This window comes from Arachis ipaensis, chromosome B09 (assembly GCF_000816755.2).
Source record: "Arachis ipaensis cultivar K30076 chromosome B09, Araip1.1, whole genome shotgun sequence".
In the NCBI taxonomy this organism is placed as follows: domain Eukaryota; kingdom Viridiplantae; phylum Streptophyta; class Magnoliopsida; order Fabales; family Fabaceae; genus Arachis; species Arachis ipaensis.
Window position 1 is genome coordinate 74,102,323 of NC_029793.2, and position 20,895 is coordinate 74,123,217.

Sequence of the window (20,895 nt, forward strand, 5' to 3'; positions counted from 1 at the left end):
AGGAGAGTCAGTAACACTATCTGGATTCTGAGTTCCTATAGATGCCAATCATTCTGAACTTCAAGGGATAAAGTGAGATGCGAAAACTGTTCAGAAGCAAAAAGCTAAAAGCCCCGCTCATCTAATTAATACTGATCTTCATAGATGTTTTTGGAATTCATTGTATATTCTCTTATTTTTTATCCTGTTTGATTTTCAGTTGCTTGGGGACAAGCAACAATTTAAGTTTGGTGTTGTGATGAGCGGATAATTTATACGCTTTTTGGCATTGTTTTTAGTATGTTTTTAGTATATTTTAGTTAGTTTTTATTATGTTTTTATTAGTTTTTAAATAAAAATCACTCTTCTGGACTTTACTATGAGTTTGTGTATTTTTCTGTGATTTCAGGTATTTTCTGGCTGAAATTGAGGGACCTGAGCAAAAATCTGATTCAGAGGCTGAAAAAGGATTGTAGATGCTGTTGGATTCTGACCTCCCTGCACTCAAAGTGGATTTTCTGGAGCTACAGAAACCCAATTGGTGCGCTCTTAATTGCGTTGGAAAGTAGATATCCTGGGCTTTCCAGCAATATATAATAGTCCATACTTTGCTTGAGATTTGATGGCCCAAACAGGCATTCCAAGTCAGCTCAAGAATTCTAGCGTTTAACTCCAAAACTGGCACAAAAGCTGGAGTTAAACGCCCAAACTGGCACAAAAGCTGGCGTTTAACTCCAAGAAAAGTCTCTACACGAAAATGTTTCAATGATCAGCCCAAGCACATACCAAGTGGGCCCGGAAGAAGATTTCTGCATTAATTACTAATTTCTGTAAATCCTAGGCTACTAGTTCTCTATAAAAAGGACCTTTTGCTATTGTATTTTCATACTTTGAATCTTTGAGAAGTCTTATGCTATCTTAGACACGTTTAGGGGCTGGCCTCACGGCCATGCCTGGACCTTGTTCTTATGTATTCTCAACGGTGGAGTTTCTACACACCATAGATTAAGGTGTGGAGCTCTGCTGTTCCTCATGAATTAATGCAATTACTACTGTTTTTCTATTCAATTCACACCTACTTCTTCGCTAAGATATCACTTGTTCTTCAACTTGATGAATGTGATGATCCGTGACACTCATAATCTTTCTCACCTATGAACGTGTGCCTGACAACCACCTCCGTTCTACCTTCGATTGAGTGTGTATCTCTTGGGTTTCTAATCTAAGATTGGAACCTTCGTGGTATAGGCTAGAATTATTGGCGGCCATTCTTGAGATCCGGAAAGTCTAAACCTTGTCTGTGGTATTCCGAGTAGGATCTGGGAAGGGATGACTGTGACGAGCTTCAAACTCGCGATTGTGGGGCGTGTGACAGACGCAAAAGGATCAATGGATCCTATTCCGACATGATCGAGAACCGACAGCTGATTAGCCGATGTTGTGACAGAGCATCAGGACCATTTTCACTGAGAGGACGGGATGTAGCCATTGACAACGGTGATGCCCAACATAAAGCTTGCCTTGGAAAGGAGTATGAATGATTGGAAGAAGGCAATAGGAAATCAGAGGTTCAAGGGGGACAAAGCATCTTCATACGCTTATCTGAAATCCACCAATGAATTACATAAGTATCTCTATCTTTATTTTATGTTTATTTTCATCACCTTAAACTCCATAACCATTTGAATCCGCCTGACTGAGATTTACAAGATGACCATAGCTTGCTTCAAGCCGACAATCTCCGTGGGATCGACCCTTACTCACTTGGACGACCCAGTGCACTTGCTGGTTAGTTGTGCGGAATTGTGACAAAGTGTGATTCACGTTTGAGAGCTCCAAGTCCTTTGGCGCCATTGTTGATGATCACAATTTCGTGCACTACCGGGGTTATTAGTTAAGTTCATTAATTCTATGTTGTTTAGCAGATAAATAGAGAAGATAGAGAAAATAAATAGCATACCACAAACATAAGGATACAAGAAAATAACACAAACACAGAGAATAGAATACAAACAAGGAAAGCATACATTCATACAATAATCATAACAGAGGAAATGCACAACCATGTATGATGCATGCCTAGCCCTAGTGCATGTAATGAGTTCATTTGTCGGTTTCTACCCGCTCCTGACGTAACCCGAAGCAGCTGAAACGGGTATGGTTTTCTAGTCAGCATAGATACAGTTCTCACTAACTGACGTATGCGTCATATCCTCTGTAAGCAAAATCTGCCTTACAGGTGGCGGCATGCCAGCCGTGTATGAAATAATATCATCTGTAGGTGATCCCAGGTTATCAGTTGTAGGTATAGCTCTCAATAGCTGTGTAGCACTGGAAAACGTTCTATGGTCGTACCACTATTTATCTGACTGCCTCAATGCAGCAGATGAACAAACAAATAACTCTGGAGTTGCCCTAATGCAACAAATGAACAAACAAACATTTCTTGGGTTGCTTCAAGCAACAAATGACCCTTCAACAGATCCTCTGGTTTTTATCATACTACTCTTTTCTCTTTGTCTCTTTACTTTGCTCTGATTTCTCTGTTTAACGTATCTATTTAAAGCTTATGTAAATTTCGGTATGAATAGTTAGCCTGTCCCAAGTAGAGGTTCATTAAGTTTATACTGAAACAGTTTAACTTTTCATATAATACCTAACCCTAGTCGCAACTTAAAGACTAACTATGTTGCCCTAGTTCGTTCGCTAGTCTCTGACTGTTTTTCTGTTGTTAAAACTTTACAGACTTTTCTTTGGTTTTTATCTTTTCTTTAGATTTTATCTTTCTTTTATCTTTGCCTCACTAATATGTTCTTACCACTCCCTAAGTGTTTTATGAAGGTAACTATGAGATTCTGCGCTTAAAGTTGTCTTTCTAAAGCTTTTACAGAAAACCTCCTTTTTCACATTATTTTATTATTTTTATTAAAATATTATTTTTAATTAAATATTATTATTTAATATTTTATTATTATTTATTATTTTATTAATATATTTTCGAAAATTACCCCTTTTTAACTTTTAACCTTTAAAATTCACTTTTTACCATCCGTATCTTTTAATATTTCTACTTTAACCACCCTAACATTCAAAAATTACCAAATAACCCTTTAAACACCAAAAATTTTACTTCCTTGCCCTTTTAAATATCTAAAGCCCGTTCTTCATTGTTCTTCATCATGCTCAAAGTGTTCTTCGTGTTCTTCATAAATTCTTCAGATTCTTTCTCTGTTTTTACCCGTTTTTCAGTATTTTCAGCAACCAATTTTTACCATAATTCAAAATAAATTAGCAGCCACTAAAACCCCATCTTTTCAACATAATTTTAACACAAATTGAACCCAATTTAGGAATTAGGGTTCGTTTTTCCAGCAGCCACAAGAACATAAACTCAAAGCTTAAATATCATCAAATTTCATCAAATTTTCACCAAAATTTCAACAAGAACCACTCATATAAACAATCAATTTCAAGAATAACCAAACCATATCATAATTACACAACTCAAACACAATCAATCAAGATTAATTTTACCAAACCCTACCTGGTTTCACTGCTCCTAATTCGGTTAGACTTTCAGGTGGTCCTTAAGCACTTTTTCCTCCTAAATCACATCAAGAAAAACTTTAAATCCAAAAACCCTCAACTAACCAAATCTCACTCATCTTGTTAGAAAGTAATTTCTAACCTTAGAATTGCTGGAAATTCATGTTTCTTGGCCCTCAAGTCAAGTTAAGCATGATTCCTAAGGAAGAACATCAAGAAAACACATTTTTAAGCATGTTTACTTGAAACCGAATCAAAAGGGAGATGGTGCATCCAACTCACCGGTGCAGCCAACTCACCTTGATCCCAGCCTTGATAAGTCATATAATCATGTAGAGAAAGAAGAGAGGATCATTTTGGTTGGGTTGGAATTTTGATTTGAGTTTTAGTTCAACAGAAATCAAGCTTTGAAGATTTGGAACTAAGAACTTTTCTCTCCTTTTTCTCTTGATGATTTTCGGCCACAATGAGCAAATGAGGCAGCCTTGGGGGTTTTGAGGTGTAGGGTGAGTTGTGATTGGATGGCTTAGAGGTGGGTTAAAATAATATTAAAATATCTCAGGTGTATAACTACTAAAACTAAATGTATCGGACCACTTGTAAAAACATCTCTAAAAATTATTTTTTGAGCTACTAGCATAAATGACACTAGTAACATATTTATTATGAGAGTAAAACATGTATAATGAGGCCTTAGCATTGCTAAAGTCATCAGAGAGTGCTGGTGCTAAGCTGCACCAGTAAACTGTGAACCCGGTTAAACCGATTTTCTGTTTTTAACTAAAACTGACCAGGTAACCTTATAATATCATTCAAGAAGCTTCTAATACTAATATAATGATAATATTATCCTATTATATCTCTTCTCTCATGAATCGAGTCCGGTTCATTGAACTGAGAATTTACGAAAAACAGAATCAAAACTCCTAACGGATACAGTTCAAAAACTAGGTTCTGATAAACCACTATTTTATGGTTTATCTTGTGCTCAATTGAGTGGATTTTATCAACTCTTTACCCACTTATTCATAATATTTGCATGGTTTTACATTTGCCTTCCTAATTTTGTGCTTTGATTGAAAACATGCTTCTTTGGCATTAAGTTCCCTATGTTTAATCCTCTCCTATTACCATTAGATGCATTGATATGTGTGTTAAGTGATTTCGGAGTTTATAGGGCAGGAATGGCTCAGATGATGGAAAGGAAGCATGCAAAAGTGGAAGGAATACAAGAAGTTGGAGAAATTGCTAAGCTGTCCAGCCTGACCTCTTCGAACTCAAACAGCTATAACTTTAGCTACAGAGGTTCAAATGACGCGATTAAAGTTGAGTTGGAAAGCTAACGTCTGGGGCTTCGATTTGATATATAATATGCCATATTTGCCATGACGCTAGGCGAGGCGAACGCGTGCTCCACGCGGATGTGTCGCAGTGGCGAAAATCAGCGTGGCAGATTTCTTCTCCAGCGATTTCTGGGCTATTTTCGACCCAGTTTTCAGCCTAGAAAACACAGATTAGAGGCTATAAAGTGGGGGAATCCATTCATTCATAAGAAATAAGCTCACAATACATAATTTTAGTTTTAGATGTAGTTTTTAGAGAGAGAGGTTCTCTCCTCTCTCTTAGGATTTAGTTTTAGGATTTAGAATTATTTCTTCTTCATCACAGGTTCAACGATCCTCTTATTTATTTTCTACTTTTATTATATACTTTTAATTATTATTTATCTTTTCAATTTGGCTTATGCTACATTCATGTTATGATTTTCTTAATTAATATTATTTGAGGTATTTCAGATTTAAGATTGCTTTGCTTTATTTATATTGATGCTTTTAAATTAATTTAGATATTTTCTCCTTTTTGGCTTGGGTTAAGTAATTGGTAACGCTTGAGCTGTCAAATAAAGCAGTGGTTGAAATTGGGAGTTGCTCCAATAACTCTAGTCTTTCCATAGGAATTGACTAGGACCTGAGGATTAAGCTAATTAATCCACTTGATTTACCTTCATAGTTAGAGGTTAACAAAGTGGGATTAAAATCCAATTCTCATCACAATTGATAAGGATAGGACTTCCAGTTCTAATACCTTGCCAAGAGTTTATTTTATTATTACTATTTTATTTTTCTTATCATTTAACATATTGGTTCCTTACTTTCAAAACCCCCAATTTACAAGACTCATAACCAATAATAAGAACATACTTCCCTGTAATTCCTTGAGAAGACGACCTGAGGTTTAAATACTTCGGTTATTAATTTTAAAGGGGTTTGTTACTTGTGACAACCAAAACATTTGTAAGAAAGGTTGATTGCTTGGTTTAGTAACTATACTTGCAACGAGAGTTTACTATAACTTCTAAACCATCAATCTTTAGTTCTTCAAAATGGCGTTGTTGCCGGAGAATTGCAAACGTGTGCCTTATTATTGGTTATTGTAAATATTTGCTTTTTGCTTGTTTATTTGTTTTTATTTTTGTTTTTATTCTTGTTTTTCATAAATTAAGAGGTTATTGGTTTTTATTTAGTTATTAAAAAAAAATTTTCAAAAATTTTTTTCTTGGTGTTCATCTTGATCTTCAAGTTGCTCTTCGTGTTCATCTTGACCTTCAAGTTGTTCTTAGTTGTTTTCTTTGCTTTGATCTAAAATTTTAAGTTTGGTGTCATTTTATTGTTTTTCTCTTTCCTCATTAAATTCAAAAATTCAAAATTTAAAACTCAAATTTCAAATTTCAAAATTAAAAAAAATTTCAAAATTTAAATCTTTTTCAAAAAAATCATAACTTTTTCAAAATGTTATCTTACCTTATTTGAAAATTCAAATTTCAAAAATTTAAAATTCAAAAATTCAAATTTCAAATTTCAAAATTTAATTTTCAAATTTCAAAATTTAAATTTCAATAACCTTTTAATTTAAACTTTATTTTTATTTTCGTTTTTAATTTTTATTTACTATTATGAGTTCTCACCCCTCTCGCTTTGAGTTTGGTTCCAATGTTGTTGCAAGGAATGAAAATTATAACTGGAACATGCATCAAGGTCAAAACAATCAGAGATGGAAGGAGCCACGAGGATCTGATCAACCCTTTCGGCAACATCACCTTCCAAGATACCATGGACAACGACCATCCTACAATGCATGCCAAGACAATAGATATGGTGGACCCCCTTGTAGTTACCAGCAAGCTCCATCATATGCCAATGAACCATCTCCTCAACACAACTTTGTACCACTATACTCACAAGCCCCTTACCACCAAACACCACCATATAACCCTAATCCTTATCCACCACACCAACCACCACATGAACCACGCCCAGAACCACCACCTCAATATTCACTATCTCCATATCCATCAATCCAAGAGCACTATGATCCTACTTATGATAGTCGAGCACAACAAGAATCAAAGGATCGTCTCAAGGAAACAATGAAAATATTTCATGCAACCCTTCACCAATTGAATCAAGTGATAAATCAATTAGCTTCCCGACGTTCGGACACTCAAGGAACCCCGATGGCTTCATGTGGACAATCTAATGAAGAACGTAGCATGAAGGAGACATTAGAAACTCCGGTGGACAGCAAGGAGCATGAATTTGTACTGGAACAAGTGGAGGAAGTCAGAATTATTTAAGAAGAATAAGTGGTTAAAGACTTGGGAGATGCTGAACCTCTATGGGAAAGTCAAGACATAGAACCTCCTTCCAAGACGGTTGCATTTGATGTTAAGAAGGGTGTACAACCTCCAAGGTATATCATAATTGAAGACTTGGAAGAAGTTGGTCAAGAAATGGAGATTAAAGAAGAAGAAGCACAGCCTCCCATGCCCTTGGTGAGCAATGAAGAAGAGATTGAATTGGAAGAAAGCTACCAAGAGGAAGAGGTTGATATTGAAGAAACTTACAAAGAGGTGGAAGTTGTCAGAGAAGAGCACAAGGGAGTGGAGCTTGCAATTTCATTAGAAATACCTCCCCCTAAGTTGCCATCATCCTTCACAACATTCAAGTGGGTAAAATTCATATCCCCTAGCTTTCTAATTCCACTTGAATATGGGCTACTGGAGACGGATGGTCAACTTAGAGCTCTTTGTGGCATTGAAAGTAAGAGGAAGATGGTTAGTGGTTGGAGTTGTCACACAAGGTTCAACATGGTTACATATTCAAAGTTTAAATGCAAAGGTTGGTGTAAAGCTCAGCTGAATGGGTCTAGGAAGTTGTTTGGCCGCCTTAGTGAGAATTCAGATTGCCTGCCACCCGGATGGAATAATATTGCTCAACAAGAAGACGGGTGCAAAAGCAAGGTTTGGGACCCCGGAATTCAGTCCAGCAATCAACACTCTTGGGGCCTTGTCACTTGCTTTAACTTACTTGAAGGCTTTCTGCACCTAGTTTGGGATCCAGGAGGCTACTGGAATTCCAAACATTGGTGGAGATTTCTGGATGAATTCAAGCACAAGCCACCATAACAGGAAGCTCACCAAATGTCCAACTTAAGGACTTTAACTAAAAGTGCTAGGTGGGAGACAACCCACCATGGTATGATCGTTCCTTTTTCATTTTTTATTTAGTTTTATTTGTTTTCGAGTTTTATTTTATTTTATTGTATTGAACCTGGAGTTTTGCATAACATTCATATTAGCATTGCATTTTGCATACTGCATTATTAAAAAAAAATCACGCACGCGACGCGGTAGCGTCGCTGACGCATCCGCGTCACCAGTGCGTTGTGAAGAAAAGAAAGTAAACAAAAAGTCACGCAAAAGCGTGGCTGGAGGCGCGCTTTAGGCTCAAACATGCCCACGCATCCACATGACCCACGCGGCCGCGTCATTTGGAAAATAGCCTCCCACGAGTCCGCGTCACCCACGCGAACGCCTGCTCTAACAGATCGACGTAAAAGGGGTGCATGGCCGAAAGTTGTACTGGAGTAGGGCTGGACTCGTGCTAGAAGCCCAAGTCCTCCCACGCGAACGCATCACCCATGCATCCGCGTCATATTGGAAATAAGGCCATCCACGTGATCGTGTCCACCACGCAAACGCGTCACCCTGAAAATTGGCAAAAAGAGTTTCAAACAGAGAGTTGCGCGAACGCGAGGCTGCACTCGCGCCAATTGCACAAATCAGGCCACGCGATCGCATGACCTACGCGTCTGCGTCACCTGACGTTATCGCGCACCACGCGACCGCGTCACTCACGCATCCGCGTCGCCTGCGCCACACAACTTATCCAAATCAACGCCAATTATCTTCTCTTTTCTTTTCTAATCCTAATTTCTTCTATCTTTTCTTCTTTCTTCTTCCTTTTCTTACTTTCTTCTTCTTCATCTCTTTAACTTCTCATCCCTCTTCACTTCCATTCTCTTTCATTTAATTTATTTGCATACTTTCATTCATTGCATTATTTTCATTGGTGTTAGAAATTTATTTGGGTCATTATTTTCTATATTTTTGTGGATTATTAAAATGGTTTGACAATTATATATTACTTTTTAAAGGGTTGCTTGCATGTTCAATTTATTATTTTCTTTAGCTTATTTACCATGCATGCTATGTGTTTGTGAAAACGCCGGTATGGCATTGTGCACTATTTTTAGATTTCTTTTAATCTACTACTCTATATGCTTGCTTTTCACAAACCCCTTTTTTTATATTTTATTAGTTAAATATAATTGTTAATACAAACAGATTGTTAGTATGACAGACTTGGTAATCTAACTTAGACATTGCATGCTTGATCTATGCTACTCATGCCTTTGCCAGCATGCCAATAAACATCTTGCATTTAATTGTCATTACATGCACTTGCTATCTTCCCATTGATGATTTTTCACATGTAGTCATGACCATGTGTTAACGTCATTCTTCTTTATTGTGATTGATTACCACCTTTCCCGCTCTCTTCCTTGCTCTAACCCTTAGCTTTAAAAGTTACTTTCTTTTTCCCTTTTCAGGATGGCCACCAAGAAGGGTAAAGAGAAAGCTACTCCCAAACTACCGGCAAGGAAAGGAACAAAAAGAGCCCTAGCTGAGGAACCACAACCCCCATCCACTTACACATCTTAGCATGCACCGAGGACGGTGCAATCTTTAAGTGCGGGGAGGTCGATACCGACTTCCAGGGGTTAGTTACTCTTCTATCTCAACACCAATGGTTTATTTTCCTTGTTAGTTGTTGCATTTGCATGTTTGATTGCATGATTATTTGATTTTGTGCATATTTTACCACTTGGTTGAAGTAATATTTTCTTTTTCAAGAAACCTTTTAGAGCATTTCACTAATCTAAATAAAATTTAATGTTAAACTTGTTTGAAGAAATATTATACCGGAACATGGTTTAGAGCTCGAACACACAAAATCTGTGAGATTTTTGAGCCTATTTGAATTGGTTGCATTTTACCAATCAATATTTTACTTAAGGATTCAGATTTTAGTCCACTTGGCCAAATACAAATCCTACCTTGACCCTGACCCCATTACAACCCTTAAAAGACCTCTTGATATGTGTATCTGTGCATTAAATTTTTGTTGATTGGTAGAAGAAAAGCAAGCCTTAGTAAGCAAGGTTAGTAGAGAATTGAGAGAATCGAACCTTAAACACTTGAGTGATTAGAGTGTATACACTACCAGTGAAGGTTCGATGCTCAATCCCTTGTTTCCTGCTTTCATGAGCTATTTTCTTCTTGCAAGTCTATTTGTACTTCATTTTCATGATTTGAATTAGTGAAATCCAGTTCATATTTCTTCTTGAAATATTTGTTTACTTTTAACTAAGTAGGTAGAAACATTTTGCATGTAGTTGCATTCATATAGATAGGTTGCATTTCATATTAATCTACCATTCCTCTTCATCTTTATAGCTTCTCTTGAGCTTAGCATGAGGACATGCTAATGTTTAAGTGTGGGGAGGTTGATAAACCACTATTTTATGTTTTATCTTGTGCTCAATTGAGTGGATTTTAACAACTTTTTACCCACTTACTCATACTATTTGCATGGTTTTACATTTGCCTTTCTAATTATGTGCTTTGATTGAAAACATGTTTCTTTGGCCTTAAGTTCCCTATGTTTAATCCTCTCTTATTACCATTATATGCCTTGATATGTGTGTTAAGTGATTTCAGAGTTTATAGGGCAGGAATGGCTCAGAGGATGGAAAGAAAGCATGCAAAAGTGGAAGGAATACAAGAAGTTGGAGAAATTGCTAAGCTGTCCAGCCTGACCTCTTCGCACTCAAACGGCTACAACTTTAGCTACAGAGGTCCAAATGACGCGGTTCTAGTTGCGTTTGAAAGCTAACTTTTGGGGCTTCGATTTGATATATAATATGTCATAGTTGCCCTGAGGCTAAACGACACGAACGCGTGCTCCACACGGATGCGTCGCACTGGCAAAAATCAGCGTGGCAGATTTCTTCTCCAACGATTTCTGGGCTGTTTTCGACCCAGTTTTCGGCCCAGAAAACACAGATTAGAGGCTATAAAGTGGGAAAATATATTCATTCATAAGAAATAAGCTCATAATACATAATTTTAGTTTTAGATGTAGTTTTTAGAGAGAGAGGTTCTCTCCTCTCTCTTAGGATTTAGTTTTAGGATTTAGGATTATTTCTTCTTCATCACAGGTTCAATGTTCCTCTTATTTATTTTCTACTTTTATTATATACTTTTAATTATTATTTATCTTTTCAATTTGGCTTATGCTACATTCATGTTATGATTTTCTTAGTTAATATTATTTGAGGTATTTCAGATTTAAGATTGTTTTGCTTTATTTATATTGATGCTTTTAAATTAATTTAGATATTTTCTCCCTTTTGGCTTGGGTTTAGTAATTGGTAACACTTGAGCTATCAAATGAAGCAGTGGTTGAAATTGGGAGTTGCTCCAATAACTCTAGTCTTTCCATAGGAATTGACTAGGACCTGAGGATTAAGCTAATTAATCCACTTGATTTACCTTCATAGTTAGAGGTTAACAAAGTGGGATTAAAATCCAATTCTCATCACAATTGATAAGGATAGGACTTCGAGTTCTAATACCTTGCCAAGAGTTTATTTTATTATTACTATTTTATTTTTCTTATCATTTAACATACTGGTTCCTTACTTTCAAAACCCCCAATTTACAAGACTCATAACCAATAATAAGAACATACTTCCCTGCAATTCCTTGAGAAGACGACCCGAGCTTTAAATACTTCGGTTATTAATTTTAAAGGGGTTTGTTACTTGTGACAACCAAAACGTTTGTAAGAAAGGTTGATTGCTTGGTTTAGTAAATATACTTGCAACGAGAGTTTACTATAACTTCTAAACCATCAATCTTCAGTTCTTCAATCTCGCGTACTCGAAAACTGGGGTTGTTACATTCTACCCTCCTAAAAGAAAATTTTGTCCTCAAAATTTAAGTTACCTAAGAACAGATGTGGGTAATTAGCTCTCATCTTATCTTCCAATTTCCAAGTGCGCTCTTCTTCTCCTCTTTGTCCCCAAACAACTTTGACTAAACGAACAGTCTTGCCTCTTAGTTGCTTATCACTTCTTTTTACGATCTTAACTGGTGATGCTTGATATGTCAAATTATTTCATAACTGTACTGTCTCTGGTTGTAAAACGTGACTCTCGTCGGGAATATATTTCTTAAGTTGTGAGATATGAAAAACATCATGAAGGTTTAACAAATTTGGAGGAAGGGCTACTTGATAAGCTACTGGACCGACTCTTTTAAGTATTTGGAAAGGTCCTATGTATCGAGGGTTAAGCTTTTCAATCTTAAGAGCTCTACCTATTCTAGTAGTCGGGGTTACATTTAGAAAGACATGGTCTCTCTCACTAAACTCTAAGGGTCTACGTCTATTATCGGCATAGCTCTTTTGACGGCTTTGTGCTGTCTGGATCTTCTGACGAATCCCGTTTACCCTCTCAATAATTTCTTATACCAAATCTGGACCTAAAACACTAGCATTTCCATCGTCATTCCAACACAATGGTGTCTGACATCTCCTCCCGTAGAGAGCTTCATATGGTGCCATCCTGGTACTTTGTTGGTACATGTTATTGTAGACGAACTCAATCAACGGCAAATATTTATCCCAACTGCCTTGGTTATCCCATCACACAAGATCTTAGCATGTCTTCTAATGTTTGGATTGTCCATCTGTCTGAGAATGGTATGTTGTACTCATGTGCAATTCTCTCCCCAATACTTTTTAAAAAGCTCCCCAGAATCTAGAGGTAAACCTCAGAACTCGATCTGAAACAATTGACGAAGGTATCCCTTGCAATCGTACGATTTCTTGAATATATATCCGTGCTAGCCTTTCTAAAGTATAGTCAACTCGAATCGGAAGGAAGTGCGCTGACTTTTTTTAACCTGTCCACAATTACCCAGATGGCATCGCGTCCTATTGAGGTCCTTGGCAATCCCGTGACAAAATCCATGGTGATCTGCTCCAATTTCCATTGTGGTATTTCTAAGGGTTGTAAGGTTCCTGACGGTTTCTAGTGTTCCACCTACACTTTCTGGAAGGTTAAATATTTTGAGACATAATCAGCTACCTCTTTTTTTAAGCCCGGCCACCAGAACATTTGTTTCAAATTTTGATACATCTTTGTCACTCCAGGATGCATAGAAAATCTACTTTGATGGGCTTCTACAGGAATTCCTTATCGCAAATCTCCAGAGCTAGGGACACAAATTCTGTTCTTGTATCTCCAGAGACCTCTACGATCTTGTCTTACAGCTTCTGGTTCCTCTGCGTTCATCTGCCTCAGCATCGTCATCATTTCTGAGTCCTGTGCTTGTGGTTGCTGAACACTAATCTTAAAATCTGGTGTTATACGCAATTGGGCTAAACGGACTCCACTTGACGTCTCAGTCATAGCCAACTTAAGGTCCTCAAATTCCGCGAGTAGCTTTTCTTCCTTTATCATCATCCAAGAGATACTCAAATCCTTCCTGCTTAAAGCGTCTACAACCATGTTCGCTTTCCCTGGGTGATAACTTAACTTGAAATCATAGTCCTTCAAAAATTCCATCCACCTTCGCTGTCCAGAATTCACACTTTGATAGTTTAGCATATAACTTCCGAGTCCTCAGTATTTGCAATACAGTTCTTAGATGCTCTTCATGCTCTCTTTCTGTCTTCGAATAGATGAGAATATCGTCTATGAAAACTACTACAAACTGATCAAGGTACGGACGGAAAATACGATTCATGTAATCCATGAAAATCACAGGAGCATTAGTTAGTCCAAACGACATAACCATATACTCATAGTGACCATCTCGAGTTCTAAATGTAGTCTTCGGTATATCTGATTCTTTCACTCGAATCTGGTGATAGCCCGATTGCAAATCAATCTTCGAGAACACAGTTTCACCTTTCAACTGATCCATCAAATCATCTATCCGTGGAAGTGGATACTTGTTCTTGATAGTGACTTTATTTAGCTGTCGGTAATCTACGCAAAGTCGCATTCCACCATCCTTCTTCTTTACTAGCAATACTGGAGCTCCCCAAGGTGATGCACTGGGACAAATAAATTTCTTTCCAAGTAACTCATCCAATTTCTTCTTCAACTCTGCAAGTTCCAATGGTGACATCCGGTACGGTGCTATGGAAATTGGTCCAGTTCCAAGTACTAGTTCAATGCTGAATTCTATCTCTCGCTGAGGAGGAAACTCAGGTATATCTTCCGGGAAAACATCAGGAAATTCCTTCACCACTCGGATTGGTTCTAAGCTTAGTTTACTGTCATTTGAGCTAGCCGCTAACAGAACGTACCCTTCGCAATCCCTCCCATCTAAGGTAACTCTTATGGAATTCAGATATAAAGTATAAGGCATAAATGGTTTAATATCTAAACTATCAGATGGAATAACAGTAGTTCTTTCATAGCAATCAAGGAAAACATGATACTTAAATAACCAATCTAATCCTAGAATAACTTCTAAATCACATAGAGGCAAACAGATTAGATCATGTATAAAAGTCCTATTCCTAATAGCAAATGGTACTTGTAGGCACACGAAACTGGTCAAAGAATTTTGGGATGTAGGTGTATGGACAATTAGATCAAAGTTCAATTCAAAGAAATCTAGTCCTAACTTACGAGAAACACTTAAAGAAATAGAGGAATGTGATGCACCCGAATCATATAGTACAGTTAGAAATCAATTTTTGATATAACACTGATCTTGGATCAGGGCGTCAGATTGCATAGCATCATCAGCAGTTATAGTGGTGCACGAAACTGTGATCTCTAACAATGGCGCCCAAAACTTGGTATGCACAATCTTAATCTCAACTCCTTTTCACAACTCCGCACAACTAACCAGCAAGTGCACTGGGTCGTCCAAGTAATAAACCTTACGTGAGTAAGAGTCGATCCCACAGAGATTGTCGGCTTGAAGGTAGTGAGGAGTGGTATTTATGTTGTGTGGGTGGGTTTAGGAGGGAAATGGTTTGAATTTGAATGGTGAGGTAGGTGGGGTTTTTATGATGGATGGATGTGAGTGGTGAAGAGGTTATGGGGAAGAGAGTAGGATTTGATAGGTGAGAGGTGTTTGGGGAAGAGGTTTGGATGGGATTGGTCAAGGGTGTTTGGGGAAGAGTGTTATGGAAAGGTGTGAAGAGGAGAGAAGAAGAGGTGGGGTAGGTGGGGATCCAGTGAGGTCCACAGATCTTGAGGTGTCAAAGAATTCGAGTCCTTACACCATTCTGGCATTCAAACGCCCATTCTGTGCCAATTCTAGCATTTAACGCCAGCTCTGCTACCTTTCCTGGCGTTAAACAACAGTCTGCTGCCCATTACTGGCGTTAAACGCCAGCCAGATGCCAGACAGCCCTTTCTGGTGTTAAACGCCCAGAGTGCTGCCCATTCTGGCGTTTAACGCCCAGAATGCTGCCAGGCTGGGCATTAAACACCCATTCTGCTATCCTTACTGGCGTTTAAACGGCAGTAAGCCTGTCCTCCAGGGTGTACTATTTTTAATGCTATTTTTCATTCTATTTTTTGATTTTTCAGTTATTTTTGTGACTTCACATGATCATCAACCTAAGGAAAACATAAAATAACAAAGGAAAACAAATAAATATAATTAAATAACATTGGGTTGCCTCCCAATAAGCGCTTCTTTAATGTCAATAGCTTGATAGTGAAGCTCTTAGAGAGCTTCACAAAGACTCAGAGCTTAATGATGGCCTCTCAACACCAAACTTAGAAGTTGAATGTAGGGGCTCTGTTTGACTCTATATTGAGAGAAGCTTTTCATGCTTCCTCTCCATGTTTACAGAAGAAGATCCTTGAGCCTTAAACACAAGGTAGTCCTAATTCAATTGAAGGACTAACTCTCCTCTGTCCACATCAATCACAACTCTTGTTGTGGCTAGGAAGGGTCTTCCAAGGATAATGGATTCATCCTCAACCTTCCCAGTGTCTAGGATTATGAAGTCAGCAGGGATGTACAGGTCTTCAACCTTCACCAAGACATCCTCTACAAGTCCATAAGCCTGTTTCCTAGAATTGTCTGCCATCTCTAGTGAGATTCTTGCAGCTTGCACCTCAAAGATCCCTAGTTTTTCTATTACAGAGAGGGGCATGAGGTTTATCCCTGATCCCAGGTCACACAGAGCCTTCTCAAAGGTCATGGTGCCTATGGTACAAGGTATTAAGAACTTTCCAGGATCCTATTTCTTCTGAGATAATTTCAGTTGAACGAGATCATTTAGTTCATTGATGAGCAATGGGGGTTCATCCTCCCAAGTCTCATTACCAATTAACTTGGCATTCAGCTTCATGATTGCTCCTAGATATTGAGCAACTTTCTCTTCAATAATATCTTTATCCTCTTCAAAGGAAGAATACTCATCAGGGCTCATGAATGGCAACAGTAAGTTTAATGGAATCTCTATGGTCTCTATATGAGCCTCAGATTCCTTTGGTTCCTCTTTAGGGAACCCCTTGGAGGATAGTGGACGTCCATTGAGGTCTTCCTCATTGGAAATCACTGCCTTTTCTTCCTCTCTAGGTTTGGCCAAGTTGGTTATAGTTATGGCCTTGCACTCTCTTTTTGGATTTTCTTCTATATTGCTTGGGAGAGTACTAGGAGGGAGTTCAGTAACTCTTTTACTCAGCTAACCCACTTGTGCCTCCAAATTTCTAATGGAGGACCTTGCTTCAGTCATAAAACTGAGAGTGGTCTTAGATAGATCAGAGACTACATTTTCTAAGTCAGAGTGGCTCTGCTTAGAGTTCTCTGTCTGTTGCTGAGAAGATTATGGAAAAGGTTTGCTATTGCCAAACCTATTTCTCCCACCATTATTGTTGCTAAAGCCTTGATTAGGCTTCTGTTGATCCTTCCATGAGAAATTTGGATGATTCCTTCATGAAGGATTATAGGTGTTTCCATAGGATTCTCCCATGTAATTCACCTCTTCCATTGCAGGATTCTCAGGGTCATAGGCTTCTTTTTTTCAGAGGAAGCTTCCTTAGTACTGCCTATTGCAGCTTGCATTCCAGACAGACTCTGAGAAATCATATTGACTTACTGAGTCAATATTTTGTTCTGAGCCAATATTGCATTCAGAGTATCAATCTCAAGAACTTCTTTCTTCTGAGTTGTCCCATTATTCACAGGATTCCTTTCAGAAGTGTACATGAACTGGTTATTTGCTACCATTTCAATAAGTTTCTAGGCTTCTGCAGGCGTCTTCCTCAGATGAAGAGATCTTCCAGCAGAGTGGTCCAATGACATCTTGGATAATTCAGACAGACCATCATAGAATATACATATGATGCTCCATTCTGAAAACATGTCAGAAGGACACCTTCTGATCAATTGCTTGTATCTTTCCCAAGTTTCATAGAGGGATTCACCTTCCTTCTGTCTGAAGGTTTGGACTTCCACTCTAAGCTTGCTCAACTTCTGAGGTGGAAAGAATTTGGCCAAGAAAGCATAGTTAGGTGGTTTTGAAAAAGATAAGGAATAGTAAAACAAACAAAAAAGTTAAAAAATAGTTAATTGAAAAATATTTGAAAATAAATTTTGAAAAGATGAGAGGTTAGAAAAAGATTTTGAAATTAAGTTTTGAAAAAGATATGATTGAAAGATATGATTGAAATTTGTTTTGAAAAAGATTTGAGAAGGAAATTAAAAATATTTGATTTTTGAAATTAAAGCTGATTACTTGACTAACAAGAAACTAAAAGATATGATTCTAGAATTTAAAGATTGAACTTTTCTTAACAGGAAAGTAACAAACTTGAAATTTTTGAATCAAAGCATTAAATGTTAGCAATAATTTCAAAAATTATGAAATAAAATTAAGAAAAAGATTTTGAAAATTAATTTTAAAATTTTCAAAAAACATGGAAGAAAAATGAAAAAGATTTGATTTTGAAAAAGATTTGAAAAGATAGAATTTTTAAATTGAAATTTTCACTTGACTAACAAGAAACAGCTAAATTTTAAATTTTTTGACCAAGTCAACCCAAAATTTCGAAAATTATGAGCAAAATAAGGGAAAGATATTATTTTTTTTGAATGTTTAATGAGGAGAGAGAAAAACAACTAAATGATGCAAAACATAAGAAATTAAAATAAAAACAAGTAATGCATGCAAGAACACTTTGAATGTCAAGATGAACACCAAGAACACTTTGAAGATCATGATGAACATCCAGAACATATTTTTGAAAATTTTTAAGAAAAGAAAGACATGCAAGACATCAAACTTAAAAATTTTTAATCTACAGACACTAATAATTCAAGAATGCATATGAAAAACAAGAAAAGACGCAAAGCAAGAAAAACACAAGATCAAACAAAGACAATCATCAAGAACAACTTGAAGATCATGAAGAACACATGCATGAATTTTTTGAAAATTTAAAGAAAGATTGAAAAGATGCAATTGACACCAAACTTAAAATTTGACACAAGACTCAAACAAGAAACACAAAATTTTTGGTTTTTATGGTTTTATTAAATTTTTTTGTATTTTTCAAAAATTATTTGGAAGAAGAAAATAAATAAATTCAAAATTTTTAATAAGAATTCCAGGAATCATGCAATGTTAGTCTAAAGCTTCGGTCCAAAAATTTAGACATGGCTCGCCAAGCTTTATGTGAAAGCTTTGGTCCAAAAGATTAGACATGGCCAAATGGCCAGCCAAGCTTCAGCAAGGCATTACATACAACAGCCAAATTGATGGGAATCAAAAGGCTCTTGTAATGATAAGTGGAAGCCTCGGTCCAAAAGAATTTAGACATGGCTTGATAGCCAGCCAGGCTTCAACAGATCATGATAAAACTCTAGAATTCATTCCTAAAAATTCTGAAGAACAAATATATATATATTGAATTTTTTTTGAAAATAAAATTAAAAATAAAATGCTTAAACATAAAATAAAATTACCTAATTTGAGCAACAAGATGAACCGTCAGTTGTCCAAACTCGAACAATCCCCGGCAATGGCGCCAAAAACTTGGTGCACGAAATTGTGATCTCTGACAATGGCGTCCAAAACTTGGTACGCACGATCTTAATCTCAACTCTTTTTCACAACTCCGCACAACTAACCAGAAAGTGCACTGCGTCGTCCAAGTAATAAACCTTACGTGAGTAAGGTTCGATCACACAGAGATTGTCGGCTTGAAGCAAGCTACGGTCATCTTTGTAATTCTCAATCAGGCAGATTCAAATGGTTATGAAGTTTTGATAATTAAAATATAAATAAAATATAAAATAAGATAAAGTTACTTATGTAATTCATTGGTGGGAATTTCAGATAAGCGTCTGGTGATGCTTTGTTGCTTCTGAACTTCTGCTTTCCTATTGCTCTCTTCCAACCATGCGTTACCTCCTTCCATGACAAGCTGTATGATCCTCTCGGATGAAAACAAATCCATATGCGCTGTCACCGCACGGCTAATCATCTGTCTATTCCCGCTAGCGTCGGAATAGGACCATTGTCCTTTTGCATACTGTCGCTTGTGCCCCACATTCACAGGTTTGAAGCTCGTCACAATCATCCCTTCCCAGATCCTACTCGGAATACCACAGACAAGGTTTAGACTTTCCGGATCTCAGGAATGCTGCCAATGGTTCTAGCATATACCACAAAGACTCTGATCTCACGGAATGAAATACTCTGTTGTCAGGAGAGGCAATCATGCGTCGTGAACCAGGAGGCCAAGAGATACACACTCAAGCTATTGCAGATAGAATGGAAGTGGTTGTCAGGCACGCGTTTATAAGTAAGAATGATGATGAGTGTCACGAGTCATCACATTCATCAGGTTGAAGTGCAAGTGAATATCTTAGAGAAGAAGTAGGCGTGAGTTGAATAGAAAAACAATAGTACTTGTATTAATTCATGAAGAACAGCAGAGCTCTACACCTTAATCTATGGGGTGTAGAAACTCCACCGTAGAAAATACATAAGTGAAAAAGGTCTAGGCATGGCCGTGAGGCCAGCCTCCAAACGTGAACATACAAGTTCCAAAGATCAAAAACTGATAAAAAAAACTTTCAAATAAATCTCTAAAAGTAGTTTTTATACTAAACTAGTAACCTAGGGTTACAGAAAATGAATAACTAAGTGCAGATAGTGCAGAAATCCACTTCCGGGGCCCACTTGGTGTGTGCTTGGGATGAGCATTGAAGCTTTTTTGTGCTTAGGCTGTTCCTAGAGTTAAACGCCAGCTTTGGTGCCAGTTTGGGCGTTTAACTCCAATTCTGGTGCCAGTTTGGGCGTTTTACACCAAGATGTTTTAGGCTGACTTTGGATGCCAGTTTGGGCCATCAAATCTCGGGAAAAGTATAGACTGTTATATATTGCTGGAAAGCCCAGAATGTCTACTTTCCAACGCAATTAATAGCGCCCCAATTGGGTTTCGGTAGCTCCAAAAAATCCGCTTCGAGTGCAGGGAGGTCAGAATCCAATAGCATCCGCAGTCCTTTTTTCAGCCTCTGAATCAGATTTTTGCTCAGGTCCCTCAATTTCAGCCAGAAAATACCTGAAATTACAGAAAAATACACAAACTCATAGTAAAGTCCAGAAATATGATTTTTGAATAAAAACTAATAAAAATATAATAAAAAAGTAACTAAATCATACTAAAAACTATGTAAAAAACAATGCCAAAAAGGGTATAAATTATCCGCTCATCATATAGCAAGCATTCGATCTTGTTGTTGGGTTCTAGTTAGCTGTTAGATCATTCTCTTCTTACAGTTCCTAGCCATATGTCCAAGTTTCTCACAAATAAAGCAAGCATTTGTCCCATATAGGCAAGGTCTATTACCTTGATCTTTTCCATAGCGTCTACAAGTAGAAGTTGCTTGTGTCTGTTGGGGTTGCT